We start from the raw sequence: 13,527 nt of genomic DNA, 5'->3' as shown, positions 1-13,527 counted from the left end.
AGCTTCTGTGTCTTTTGTTGGACCGTGAACTCCGTGGGGAGCTTGACTGGGTATCCTAGTCACCATGCTGTCCTCAGAGCAAACTGAGGTGCTTAATCAGTGATTGTGGAACGCATGATCCCAGCAGCTTCTGAAGACACCCCAGAGGTCATGCTTACGATATCGGAAGGAAAGGGGGCTCTTTTTTTATTTTTTTTTATTTTTTTTTTTTTTGAGATGGAGTCTTGCTCTGTCACTCAGGCTGGAGTGCAGTGGTGCAATCTCAGCTCACTGCAAGCTCCACCTCCCGGGTTCACGCTATTCTCCTGCCTCAGCCTCCCGAGTAGCTGGGACTACAGGTGCCCGCCAACACCACACCTGGCTATTTTTTTGTATTTTTAGTAGAGACGGGGTTTTGCCATGTTGCCCAGGTCCAGGCTGGTCTCGAACTCCTAGCCTCCAGCAATCCTCTAGCCTTGACCTCCCAAAGTGCTAGGATTACAGGCATGAGCCACTGTGTCCAGCCAACTAATGTTTTCATTATTTATTTTTTAAATTTTAATGTTATATTTCTTAATTTTTTATTTTATTTTTATTATTTATTTATTTATTTTTTCGAGACAGAGTCTCGCTCTGTCACCCAGGCTGGAGTGCAGTGGCGCAATCTCGGATCACCGCAAGCTCCACCTCCCGGGTTCACGCCATTCTCCTGCCTCAGCCTCCAGAGTAGCTGGGACTACAGGCGCCCGCCACCACACCCGGCTAATTTTTCACCGTGTTAGCCAGGATGTTCTCAATCTCCTGACCTCGTGATCCGCCCGCCTCAGCCTCCCAAAGTGAGCCACCGCCCCCGGCCTATTTTTTCTTTTTTTTTGTTTCTAGAGACAGGGTCTTGCTCTGTCACCCAGTCTGGAGTGCAGTGGTATAATTATAGCTCAGTGTGGTCTCAAACTCCTGGGCTCAAGTGATCCTCCTGCCTCAGCCTTCCAAGTAGCTGGGACCACAAGGGCATGCCACCACACTCGGATAATTTTTAAATGCTTTTGTAAAGACTGGGTCTCGCCATGTTTCCCAGGCTGGTCTCGAACTCCTAGGTTAAAGCAATCCTCTTGCCTCAGTCTCCCAAAGTGTTGGGATTATAGTCGTGAGCCACTGAGCCTGGCCCAGGGAAAGGGGGGTCTTTTTCAATAGGAGATTTGAGAAAAAAATACAGAGACATGGAGAGAGACAGAGACTGAGATGCAGACGAACTGAGAAACCCAGAGAGACAGACATTGAAGAGAGGGAGAGATAACGAGATACAAACAGAACCACAGACAGAAATACAGCGACAGAGAGCAGATGAAAAAGGGGCCGGGTGCAGTGGCTCATGCCTGCAATCCCAGCAATTTGGGAGGCCGAGACGGGTAGATCGCTTGAGCCCAGGAGTTCGAGAACAGCCTGGGCAACATGGCGAAACCGCATCTCTACAAAAATTTAAAAATTAGCTGGGTGTGGTGGCGTGTGCCTATAATCCCAGCTACTCAAGAGCCTGAGGCGGGAGGATCGCTTGAGCTGGGGAGGTTGAGGCTGCAGTGATCTGTGATTGTGCTACTGCACTCCAGCCTGGAAAACAGAACAAGACCCTGTCTCAACAAAAATAAAATAAGAGACTGAGACACAGAGACAGATGAAGGGAGAGGAGAGAGAGAAAGAAAGATGGCAAGGTCAGAACCAGCACTAACTTGTATGGGAGCTGTTGGATGAATTACAAAGAAGGGCCCCTTCCTGGGGCCCTCTCACCTCTGCAGCCGGGTCCTCTTGTGCGGTGAACAACCTGCCCCACTGTCTGTGGCAGCCGGAGCAGCATCTGTCTTCATATCCCTCATTGAATGAATGCTCAGAGTTAAGAGATATGCCAGAGGCCAGCCTGGAGTCGCACAGAAAGAGAACAGAGAGATAGAGGCAGGGCAGGACGGAAGTGGCAATTCCAGGTCCTGGCAGTTTCTGGCTAAACCGCTGACATCTCCTCTGGGAACCGCCTGGCCTCACTTGCCCCCTAGGAGAATTCCCTTGGACCTTCTTGGAGCACAAACTAGGTGGGCGGCCAAGTCGGGAGGTGGCCCCTCCCCGGAACGCCGCGGGCCTTAGCGAGATGGCAGCTGCCAAGTCTCACCCGAAACTCCTCATAGCCCAGACTTGCTCAGGGTGGAGCCCAGAGTCTGAGAGGCCCTGGCGGGGAGCGGGCAGGATTCCCTGAGTTTCACGGCCCAGAGATGGGAGGGGACTGGCCTGGGGTCAACTGGAGTAACAGTGTCACCTGGAGTAACAGCATGTGCAAAGGCCTGGAGGGGAGTGAGAGGAAGGTGGAAGAGCTCAGCCTAAAATCGTAGATGGGGTAGAATGAAGCCCAAGAGAGCGCCAAGGCCAAGTTAGGAAGTTTAAACTCAATCTTGTTTTCAAACATTCAATCTTTTATTCAGTACACTCTCAAAACAGCATTTCTGTATCTAGTTCCAAGCTGGGTGATCCTGTGGTGCCAAAGGTAGTGATGACTCTCCTGGGAGCAGACACAGACCTCCCAGTTCAGTGGATCCCGAGTGAGTCAGAAGGTGAGACTGGAAGCAGCAGGGGCCTTGAGGGAAGTAGGCTCTTCTTGAAGGATAAGAAACGGCTGCATGAAGAAGCGGGTATTGAAGCTAGGGCTTTGAAGGATGAATAGGAGCTTGCCAAACAAAGAAGGTGGGACATGCAAACCAAGTGGAGGAACTGTGGCCCGAACTCAGGGATACATGGATGGAGTAGCAGGAGAAAGACAGACTGGGGGAGCAGGAACAGTCAGTGTGAGCTTTCTCCAGATCCCAAATCAGCAGCCTGTCATTCAAGGCCAAGAAATTCCACAATAGTTCCCCTTGGCCCTGTCAAGCCTGTCAGGCCTGGAGCTTCCTCAAAGCAGCTCTGACGACTCCAGCCACTGTCATCTCCCCTCCTTGTGTCATGAGGACCGTGCACTTTGGTGCATGGTGACATTCAGTGGGGGCTGCTTTCCTCGGTGTGGCTGTGGGACCTTAGGCCCATGCCTCAGTTTCCCAACCTGGAAAATGGGCTGCAGAAAGCCACTTTTGCAGCTTATGTTCATCTCAGGCCAGGGAGGCCTTGGACAAATGATGTGAAGGAAGAAGAGAAAAATGGAAGACAGGGAGGGAGAGGGAAGGAAGGGAGAACAGATGGGATGGGAAGGGAAGGGAAGGGAAGAGGGAGGAAGGAAAAGGCTGTGCATCTCCCCACCCAGGTCATCACCAAGGGACAGGTCCAACATTATTATTTCAGAACATGCCAGCGCTGTCGAGGCTTAAGAAATGGGTGATGATTTGCATGCAATTTGCATGTGATTTGCATACTGTTTGTTAAATGTCAAAACTCCCTGAAAATGCTTTCTCCCACCTCCACCCCTAGTTGAGAAGTGGGAAACCCTTCCCCCTTTCCTCCACCAGCTCCCGGCATGGGTTGGGGACACCTCAGTTCAGAGGCTACTGGGGCACTACTCCAGAGGATGGTGACATTGGGCAAGCCGAAAGCCATCTGTAAAATGGGCTGTTATCCTGGCCCCTGAGCAGTGAGGCTGTCAATCTTTTTTTTTTTTTTTTTTTTTTTGAGACACAGTCTCACTCTATCACCCAGGCTGCAAGTGCAGAGGCACAATCTCGGCTCACTGCAACCTCTGCCTCCTGGGTTCACGCCATTCTCCTGCCTCAGCTCCCAAGCAGCTGGGATACAGGCGCCCCCACCAGGCCCGGCTATTTTTTTTGTATTTTTTTTTTTTTTTTTGAGAAGGAGTCTCGCTCTTTCACCCAGGCTGGAGTGCAGTGGCGCGATCTCGGCTCACTGCAGGCTCCGTCCCCCGGGGTTCACGCCATTCTCCTGCCTCAGCCTCCCGTGTAGCTGGGACTACAGGCGCCTGCCACCTTGCCTGGCTAATTTTTTTGTGTTTTTTAGTAGAGACGGGGTTTCACCGTGTTAGCCAGGATGGTCTCGATCTCCTGACCTCGTGATCCGCCTGCCTCGGCCTCCCAAAGTGCTGGGATTACAGGCGTGAGCCACTGCGCCCGGCCTTTTTGTATTTTTAGTAGAGATGGGGTTTCAACGTGTTAGCCAGGATGGTCTCAGTCTCTTGACCTCATGATCCGCCTGCCTCGTCCTCCCAAAGTGCTGGGATTACAGGCGTGAGCCACCGCGCCTGGCCAGCTGTCAATCGAGTGAGACAGGGCTCCAAAAAGACATGCACAAGTCCTGACACGGAGTAAGGACGAAGGAATGGAACTGGGGAGATGACCAAATGCCCCATTTTCTTGCCAAACCCTGACGGAGGCAGGTCCCTGAATATGCACAAGGAAATGAGGGCAGAGGGGACCCAGGCTCTAGATACATGCATGTGGCCCAGCTGTTAGCAGAGGCCCAAACCATGCATGAGCAGGGATCTGGGCTGCCTCCCCCTGCTCTGTGTCCCTGACAACCTCCTTGGGCCTCAGTTTACCCTCTGCAGAACAGAGAGCAGAAGACTCTGCTCTAGGAGGAGCTCCAGGGGGCACACAGTGGGTCTCTGGGGACAAAGTCCTGGGTTAGGCGCCAAGGGGAGAGGTGGAGGGGGACAGGAAGACCCTCCTCCAGGCACACCCAGGGGCCAGCAAGACCGAAGTCATTCTGCAAAGCAGCTCCAGCAGGTCTGCCCGCCGGAGTGAAGTGGGGCTCCTCTCTCTTCCCCTCCTTCTCCCCCTCCTCTCGGCCAAGAGGGAGTTGGAGGGTAGATGCCCGAAGTTTGGCAGATGCTCTGAGGGGAGGCAAGCAGGAGCCCCCGGGGCCAAGTGCCGTCCCCGAGCTAAGCAAACGCACCGTCTGGGCGCGGCTGTCCCCATGGTGGTGATTTACTATCCACCTGTCCACGCCCTGAGTCCTGCGGCCAACAGGACTCTTAATTAAAACATTATTTCTTCCCAGGCTCCGGCGCCTCCGCCCATGGTGCCCGGAGAGTGAACATGGCCCTCAAGGACACGCGTAGCCCCTGCACCACCTCCCCAAAGACCCTCCCCAGGGGCTGCGCAATGGTGACTCGGCTGCAGGTCAGAGGTGCAACGGAGGCCCGGCACACTGCCCTGAGGGTCTCCACCCGGAATTCCCACAACGCACTCCCTGCAATGCCCAGCGATGACCTCCCACGCCTAGGCCCAGTTCCCCACCCCCAGATCCTCGTCCTCTTGGCCAGAGTTCTTCAGACCCCCGCCCCCTCCGCCGCCCCAAGACCCTATGCAGACAACGAGCCATCCGGATTTAAGGGGAAGGGGGAAACCGACCAGGGGGTGGGCACGGGTGCCTCCTGGGGAGGTATTTGGGGGTGGAAATGGGGTGCAGTTGGAGGCCTGAGAAGGAGCTGGGATATCCGCATCTCCCCGCTTAGTCATTGAAGAGTTTGGACAGGACTGGCTGCACAACCCCCAGCCAGGGCTGTTCACTGCACAAAGGGTCTGTGGGGGCCCCAAAGAGGGCTAGGTGCTCTCTGGCTGGGAAGGAGGGAATCTGAGAAGACTTCCTGGAGGAGACTTTAATCCCAGGTGTATTGGAGCTGCAGAGAAGAGGTTGAAAAGTGCTCCAGGCAGGGGGCACGGCTTGGGCAAAGGTGTGGCTGGGAGAATGTCCTGGGCAAGAGGGAAGTGCCTCTGAGTGCCTCTCCTGCCCTCTCTATGCTTCTCTTCTTGCGATGCCCTCTGGCTGCCCATGGGAGCTTTCCAAGGGCACTGAGTGCTTTCCACTGAGACAGGGCACCCAGGGCCCCAAGAGGGGAGCAACAACCTCAAAGTCACACAGCAGAGCTGAAAGGCTCAAGGCTCCCTCCCAATAGGCTGGGCAGGGGCAAAAATGTCCTAGGTCCATGTCAGGGACTGGGGCTCCAGCGGGAGTGTCTGAAGCAGTGTGCATCAGCTGGTCAGGCCAGGGTTTCACGGTCCACCTGGGAGCCCAGACCCTGGAACAACAGGAGGGGAAGGGTAAACCCGTTTCAATCCAGGCCCAGGGAAGGGTGAAACACCAGTTCTCCAGCCATTTGTCCTTTCCTTTACCTAACATCCCTGACAAAGACAGTGACATCTGCAGTCATCCCCTCCTGTGGATGTCCCTTGTGTCCTTTAAGAGGAACAGGGATGGCCCCTGGTTAATTTGGCTGTTTTCTTTTCTTTTTCTTTCTTATTTTTGAGACAGAGTCCTGCTCTGTCACCAGGCTGGAGTGCAATGGCGTGATTTCGGCTCACCGTAACCTCGGACTCCTGGGTTCAAGCGATTCTCTTGGAACTTGGCTGTTTTCTGCCACCTGATGGCCGTCACAGGAATTGCAGGCAAAGAGTGCAGTAAAACCAAATCAAAGCTCAATTCTTCATTGTAAGGAGACAGGTAACAGAGCCCAGAGAGGAGAAGCAATTTTCCCAAGGTCACCCAGCAAGTCAGGAGCAACCCGGCTCTGGTCCACGTGTTAGTCCAAAAAGAAATGAGACACCAAGGCCATGTCCCTACCCTAGGGGCCAGAAGCATAGGTGTATGGACGGGGGTGATGGTCAATAACATCTGTCTCTTCTCCTCTCTGGGCCTCAGTTGCCCCATCTATGGTCTCCACAATCTCTAAGGTCCTTTCTCTTTCTCAACTACTACAATTACTTACCTGGAGTGAGATCTAGGCTCCCGGGAGGCGGGAGAAGTGCCTTCCAAAAGTGCCCTCTGCCCCAGCCTATTCCTTCAGCCAGTACCCAGGTCCCCTCGGTCACGGCTCTGCCTCCTCCAACCCAGACTATCTGAAAGAGGGAGACAGAAAGACACAGGTTGCAGGAAAAACACAGCCCTTGCCTTGGCATTCGAGGCTTCCCTATTCTGCCCAGTGTCTGGCTGGTGCCTCTTCCTGCCCCCTGCCAGGGCTCACTTCTGACCCAGAAATTCCCTCCCCTGCATCCAAGCACCCCTAGAGTTCCAGAAGAATATTCTGAGCAGCCCAATCCTTGCCTCCAGAGACAATACATCTCACTAATATTTATTGAGCACCTACTATGTGCCAGGGACTGAACTGGGAATCCAGCAGTGAACAAGATGGACGGCAGTACCCTCACAGAGTTTACAGTCTACTGCAGGAGACAGGTGAAAAAAATAAGTAAAACGTAGAGAAGTTGGCTGCTGACAAGTGATGGGGAGAGAGAAAGCAGGGGATGGCGTGAAATAAAATTTTATTATTTATTTATTTAGAGACGGAGTTTCACCCTGTCACCCAGGCTGGAGTGTAATGGCATGGTCTCAGCTCACTGCAACCTCCGCCTCCCGGATTCAAGCGATTCTCTTGCCTCAGCCTCCCCAGTAGCTGGGATTACAGGCATGCGCCATCATGCCCGGCTAATTTTTGTATTTTTAGTAGAGATGGAGTTTCACCATGTTGGCCAGGCTGGTCTTGAACTCCTGGACTCAAGTGATCTGCTTGCCTCAGCCTCCCAAAGTGCTGGGATTGCGGGTGTGAGCCGCTGCGCCTCGCTGGAATGCAATTTTAAACAGGATGGTCAGGGAGGGCTGCAGGAAGAGAGGGAGTTGGGGACCTGAGGGAACAGCATTCCAGGCTGAAGGAACAGCCTGTCCAGAGGCTCTGAGGCAGCGAGGAGGCCTGTGTGGCTGCAGCAGAGTGAGCAAGGGGAGGAGAGGGAGCAGGAGCAAGCAGGGAGGGAATACAGCAGGTCATCCGGGGTCTTGCAAGCCTCAGGAAGGACTTGGGCTTTGACCCTGAGGGAGGTGGGAGCCATGGAGGGCTGCCGGCAGAGGAGGGACAGGCCCCGACTCAGGGGCTCACAGGCGCCCTCTGGCACCTGCTACGGGTAGGACAGACTTGTAGGGGACAAGAGCAGCGGCTGCGGACCTAGGTGGGGGTGACTGGGCTGGGCCGGGGTTGAGAAGTGGGAGGATTATGGTTAGACTTTGAAGGCGGAGCTGATGGAACCAGCTGAAGGACAGATAGAGGGGCTTGGGAGGAAGAGAGGAATAGACTGATGCCAATGAAATCAGAATAATAACAACTGTTCCCACTAATGGAGCAGGGAGAAGGTTAAGTGATGAAGGGCGTGGCTTTAAAGCTGGGTTTAAACCCTGGCTCTGCCCCTTCCCAGCTTAATCTTACTCTGCCTCAGTTTCTCCACCTGTAAACCGCCAATGATAATGGCACCCGGCCGGGCATGGTGGCTCACGCCTGTAATCCCAGCACTTTGGGAGGCTGAGGTGGGCAGATCACCTGAGGTCAGGAGTTTGAGACCAGCCTGGCCAACATGGTGAAACCGTCTCTACTAAAAATACAAAAAGTTGGCCGGGCGCGGTGGCTCACACCTGTAATCCCAGCACTTTGGGAGGCTGAGGCAGGCAGATCACGAGGTCAGGAGATCAAGACCACCCTGGCTAACACGGTGAAACCCCGTCTCTTCTAAAAATACAAAAAATTAGCCGGGCGTGGTGGCGGGCACCTGTAGTCCCAGCTACTCAGGAGGCTGAGGCAGGAGAATGGTGTGAACCTGGGAGGCAGAGCTTACAGTGAGCCGAGATCGCGCCACTGCACTCCAACCTGGGCAACAAAGCAAGACTCCGTCTCGAAAAAAAAAATACAAAAAATTAGCCAGGCATGGTGGCGGGCGCCTGTAATCCCAGCTACTCAGGAGGCTGAGGCAGGAGAATCGCTTGAACCCAAGAGGCAGAGGTTGCAGTGAGCCAAGATTGCACCATTTCACTCCAGCTTGGGCAACAGAGCAAGGCTCCGTCTAAAAAAAAAAAAAAAAAAAAGGCCGGGTGTGGTGGCTCACGCCTGTAATCCCAGCACTTTGGGAGGCCGAGGAGGGCGGGCAGATCACGAGAGATGAGGAGGTCAGGAGATTGAGAGCATCCTGGCTAACACAGTGAAACCCCATCTCTACTAAAAATAAAAAATAAAAAAAAATTAGCCAGGCGTGGTGGCAGGCACCTGTAATCCCAGCTACTTGGGAGGCTGAGGCAGGAGAATCGCTTGAACCCGGGAGGCAGAGGTTGCAGTGAGCTGAGACTGCAACACTGCACTCCAGCCTGGGCGACAGAGCAAGACTCCTGTCTCAAAAATAATAAATAAATAAATAAATAAATAAATAAATAAATAAAAGCATCCTCGCCAGGGGACAGCGGTAAGGCCACATGAAAAGCCCCTAGCATCTCAAAGGCTCTCAAAGCATGACCATGACTGAGTGCCTGCTGGCCCCCATGACGACCTGTCTCCCTGCAATGCTGCTGCCTCGAGGCAGAAAATGTTGTCACTACTGCATTTCACAGAGTGTAGAAACAGGAGGTGGCAAGAGAGGCTGGGGGAGGGAGAAGAGGGGGCCCTATCTACCCGGAAGTGAGAGAGGGCCTGGCAGGTTTGTCCCGAGCAGCCCACGCAGCTTCCCTCCCCCTAGGGTACCATCTGCGCTGACAGGTCCCAAGTGTTTTTCTCATTTCTCAGATGGGGAAGCTGAGGCCTCCCCAGCTGCTGCTGCACCATCCGCTAGTAGCCCCTGCTCTGCCTCTAGAGGTCTGGGAGTGTTCTGGGGAGCTCAGAACCCATTCGATGCCCAGAGAGGGTGGGTTAGCTGCCTTGGGACACACAGCCAGTGAACAGCAAAGGCAGATAGGGGCCCCTGTTTGTTGGGGAAGACAAAGCTGGACTCCGCCATCAACCCCAGCTGTGTGTGTGGTCAGGGATGGGGCAAAGGGCAGGGCATTAGGACAGGGTGGGAGCCCAGAGGAGGTTGAAACTCTTTTTGTTTTGAGACGGGGTCTCACTCTGTTGTCCAGGCTGGAGTGCAGTGGCGCAATCTCAGCTCACTGCAACCTCCGCCTCCAGGTTCAAGCAATTCTCCTGCCTCAGCCTCCCAAGTAGCTGGGATTACAGGCGCATACCACTATGCTTGGCTAATTTTTGTATTTTTAGTAGAGACAGGGTTTCACCATGTTGGCCAGGCTGGTCTCGAACTCTTGACCTCAGGTGATCCACCCACCTTGGCCTCCCAAAGTGCTTGGATTACAGGTGTGAACCATTGCACCCAGCCAAAACTGTCTCCTCTGAAGGCTTCTGTTCTCTGCCTCCAGCATGGCTCACTGGGACCTCACCCTGGTCTCCTGTCTCCAGCCCTCCCATCACAGTCTGTTCTCCCTGCTGCAGCCAGGGGTTGAGCATTGAGTCAGGTCCTGTCCCTCCTCTGCCCACAGCCCTCTATGGCTCCCACCTCCCTCGGAGTCAAGGCCCAAGTCCTCCCTGCAGTCTGCAAGGCCCTGCATGAACTGCCCTGGCTCCTCCCCGCCCTCCCTTCCTCCCTCTCTCCCCCTTGCTCCAGCCACACGGGCCTCCTCACTGTTCCTCCAACATGCCAGGTGCACTCCTGCCTCAGGGCCTTTGCACAGGCTGTTCCTACTGCCTGGAACACCTTTCCCTGACTCTCTGTTTAACCACCTCCTCCACGTCATAGCCTGACATGGCACCTTTCCGGAGAGGCGTCCCCCAGTCACTGACCCCCTCCACCTTCCCTGCGTCCCCCACAGCGCCAATTGCGAGCTGACACTCTCCCGTGCTATTATTTGGCTCTAGGCTCTGTGAAGGCAAGATCCGGTCTCTCTGGGTCACTGCTGAATTTCCGTGTCCAGCATGGAGTCTGGCACACAGTAGGCACACAATAAATGCTGACTGTGTACTGCATAATTACAGTCTGGACGTCTGAGGGTCATCCAGCCCCCAGACCTCATAGAAGGTCCACTGCTGAGAACACCCACTCCTAGCCCCAAGCTCTGAACCTCCATCCCTCATCATCCTCTCAGTCTCCCCGTCCCCCCTAAGATCTTCCCTCAAGAGGGCCTGGGGAGGGGGCCTCTCCTGCCCCCACTGCAGCCCCAGGCTCCTGCAACAGGGTGGCATCTGAGGCTCCTGCCCTCAAAACATCAACCCAGGCTTGGTGACTCAAGCCTCTAGAAGGCTGGTGAATGTGACCCCCATAAAATCCGGGGTAATTCCTACGGCCCCTGTCCCTCTCCTGTTCAACGCTTCCAAGGTGGTGGTCCCAGGCTCTGAGACGAGGCCCCGCCATCTTCACCACCTCACAGCCACCCTCGACCCATTTCCCAGAGCTGCCCCAGCCCAGCAGTGAGCTGTTCCCGTGGCCCCAGCGCCCTTCTCTGCAGACCCCTCCCTGGGCCAGAAGACGCCCCACTTGAGGGTCATCTTGGCCAGGGGACCTCTTTGGGGACCCAGATATCTGAGTGTGAGTGTGGGTAACGGACATTAGAGTGGGACTGTGGGAAAGATAAGGGAGTAGGGAGAGACCAGAGAAGGAGGAGAGAGACAGAGCTTCAGAGAGACAGAGAAAAACAGCAGAGAAAAATGCACAGAGACACCAGAGAGATAAAGAGAGACAGAGACAGACACACATGTTGAGACACACAGCGAGAAAAAGAGCAGAGACCAAAATAACAGAGACAGAGACACAGAGAGAGACATACACAGCGGGAAGAGAAAGAAATGGACAGAGACACGCAGAGAAACAGAGAGACAAAAGAGACACACAGAGAGAAAAACAGCAGAGACAGAAATGGAGAGAGACAGAAACGGAGAGACACACAGAGGAAAGAAAGCAGAGACCAAAATGGGCAGAGACACAGAGAGAAACAGAGACAAAAGAGACAGAGACTCACAGAGACACAGAGAGAGATGCGCGCACACACACAGACAGAAATGGACAGGGACACAGAGAGACACAGAGAGAAAAACAGCAGAGACAGAGACAAAGGGACAAAGAGACAGAGAGACAGGGAGAGAGACACACACATAGACACAGAGAAAAATAGAAACAAAAATAGACAGAGAGACAAAAGAGAGACACAGAGAGACACAAGGAGAAAAACAGCAGAGACAGAAATGGGCAGAGACACAAAGAGACAAAGGGGAAGAGAGACAGAGACACACACACAGAGGAAAAAAGCAGAGACCAAAATGGGGAGAGAGACAGAGACCAGAGAGGGAGACAGAAATGAGAGAGGGAGACAGAGATGAGGGAGAAACGGAGGAAAACGGCAGAGAGAGAAGTGGGCAGAGACACAGAGAGACAGAGAGAAGAGAGACAGAGACAGAGACAATCACAGGTCACAGGCAACCAAATCATCAGGGAAAGAAATAAACAGAGGCAGAGATGGAGAGAGACACACAGAGAGGAAAAAACAGAAACCAAGGCCGGGCGCGGTGGCTCACGCTTGTAATCCCAGCACTTTGGGAGGCCGAGGCGGGTGGATCACGAGGTCAGGAGATTGAGACCACGGTGGAACCCCGTCTCTACTAAAAATACAAAAAAATTAGCAGGGCGTGGTGGCGGGCGCCTGTAGTCCCAGCTACTCAGAGAGGCTGAGGCAGGAGAATGGCGTGAACCCAGGAGGCGGAGCTTGCAGTGAGCCGAGATTGCACCACTGCACTCCAGCCTGGGCGACAGAGCGAGACTCTGTCTCAAAAAACAAACAAACAAACAAAAAAACAGAGACCAAAATGGGGAGAGAGACAGAGACAAAGACAAAAGAGAGAGAGATGAGGAGACAAAGATGAGAGACGCAGAGATAAAAGAGACAGAGACAAGAGACAGAAACAAAACAGGGAGACAGAGATAAGAGATGGAGATTAGAGCCACAAGAGAGATGAGAGAGACAAAGATGAAAGAGACAGAGATAAAAGAGACAGAGACAAGAGAGAGATGAAAGAGACAAAGAGGCACAGAGATAAGAGTCAGAGACAAGAGACAGAAGAGAGAGATGAGAGACAGAGACAAAAGAGAGAAGAAGAGAGACAGAGATGAGAGACAGAGACAAGAGAGTGACAAAGATGAGAGTGACAGAGACAAAAGAGAGAGAGGGAGAAAAACAGCAGAGTCAGAAACAGGCAGAGAAACAGACACAGGCAGAGAGTCCGAAAGCAAGACCCGACACCGGCAAGGCCGGGTCAGGAGAGAGGCCGGGCGGGCAGCGCGAGGTGGGAAAGCAGTGCCGGCCCGGGAGGCCGCCTTGGGCGCCCGCCTCCCCCGCCGCTCTCCGGGGGTCCCCAGCCGCCGCCCCCGCTCCACCGCACCCCGAGCCCCGCGGCCACCTGGGGTCGCTGACGAGCAGCAGCACCGAGCCGTCCTGCAGGCGCGCGTCGCGCACCGTCTGGTGGTCGTCCAGCCGCCGCGCGTTGTAGTAAAAGGCGCGCTTCCAGGAGCTCACGCCCTGGCCCACCAGCTGGGCGCGCAGGTCGCTGAGCGTGTCCCGCGGCCGCACGGTCAGCGGTAGAAGCAGCGCCTCGTCCGCCAGGTGCACCTTGATGTGGTAGCGCTTCCAGCGCGACAGCCCCCGCCGCAGCCCCTCCATGGCGCCCGCCCGGCTCCGGCTCCAGCTCTGGCCCCGGGCCCCGAGCGCCCCGCGCACCCGCCCAACTAGCCTGGCCGCCCGCCCCCGCCGCGCTCGCGCTCCGCCCGCCCGGACACGCCCGGCACGCAGTGG

At 54.7% G+C, this 13,527-nt stretch overlaps 1 long non-coding RNA gene across 1 annotated transcript; it reads right to left on the bottom strand.

Annotated features, from left to right (window-relative positions):
• Window positions 1-4,752: 4,752 nt before the first annotated feature.
• Window positions 4,753-13,303, bottom strand: LOC115830888. Its single transcript, XR_004026418.1, has 3 exons — window positions 13,136-13,303; window positions 6,662-6,791; window positions 4,753-5,974 (listed from the first exon to the last, which is right to left on the bottom strand). It is a non-coding gene; the product is annotated as an uncharacterized LOC115830888 (long non-coding RNA).
• Window positions 13,304-13,527: the final 224 nt, after the last annotated feature.

Source organism: Nomascus leucogenys, chromosome 17, assembly GCF_006542625.1.
Source record: "Nomascus leucogenys isolate Asia chromosome 17, Asia_NLE_v1, whole genome shotgun sequence".
Classification (NCBI taxonomy): Eukaryota; Metazoa; Chordata; class Mammalia; order Primates; family Hylobatidae; genus Nomascus; species Nomascus leucogenys.
The sequence above is the reverse complement of the archived record's forward strand: the minus strand, read 5'-3'. Positions and strand labels throughout refer to the sequence as shown.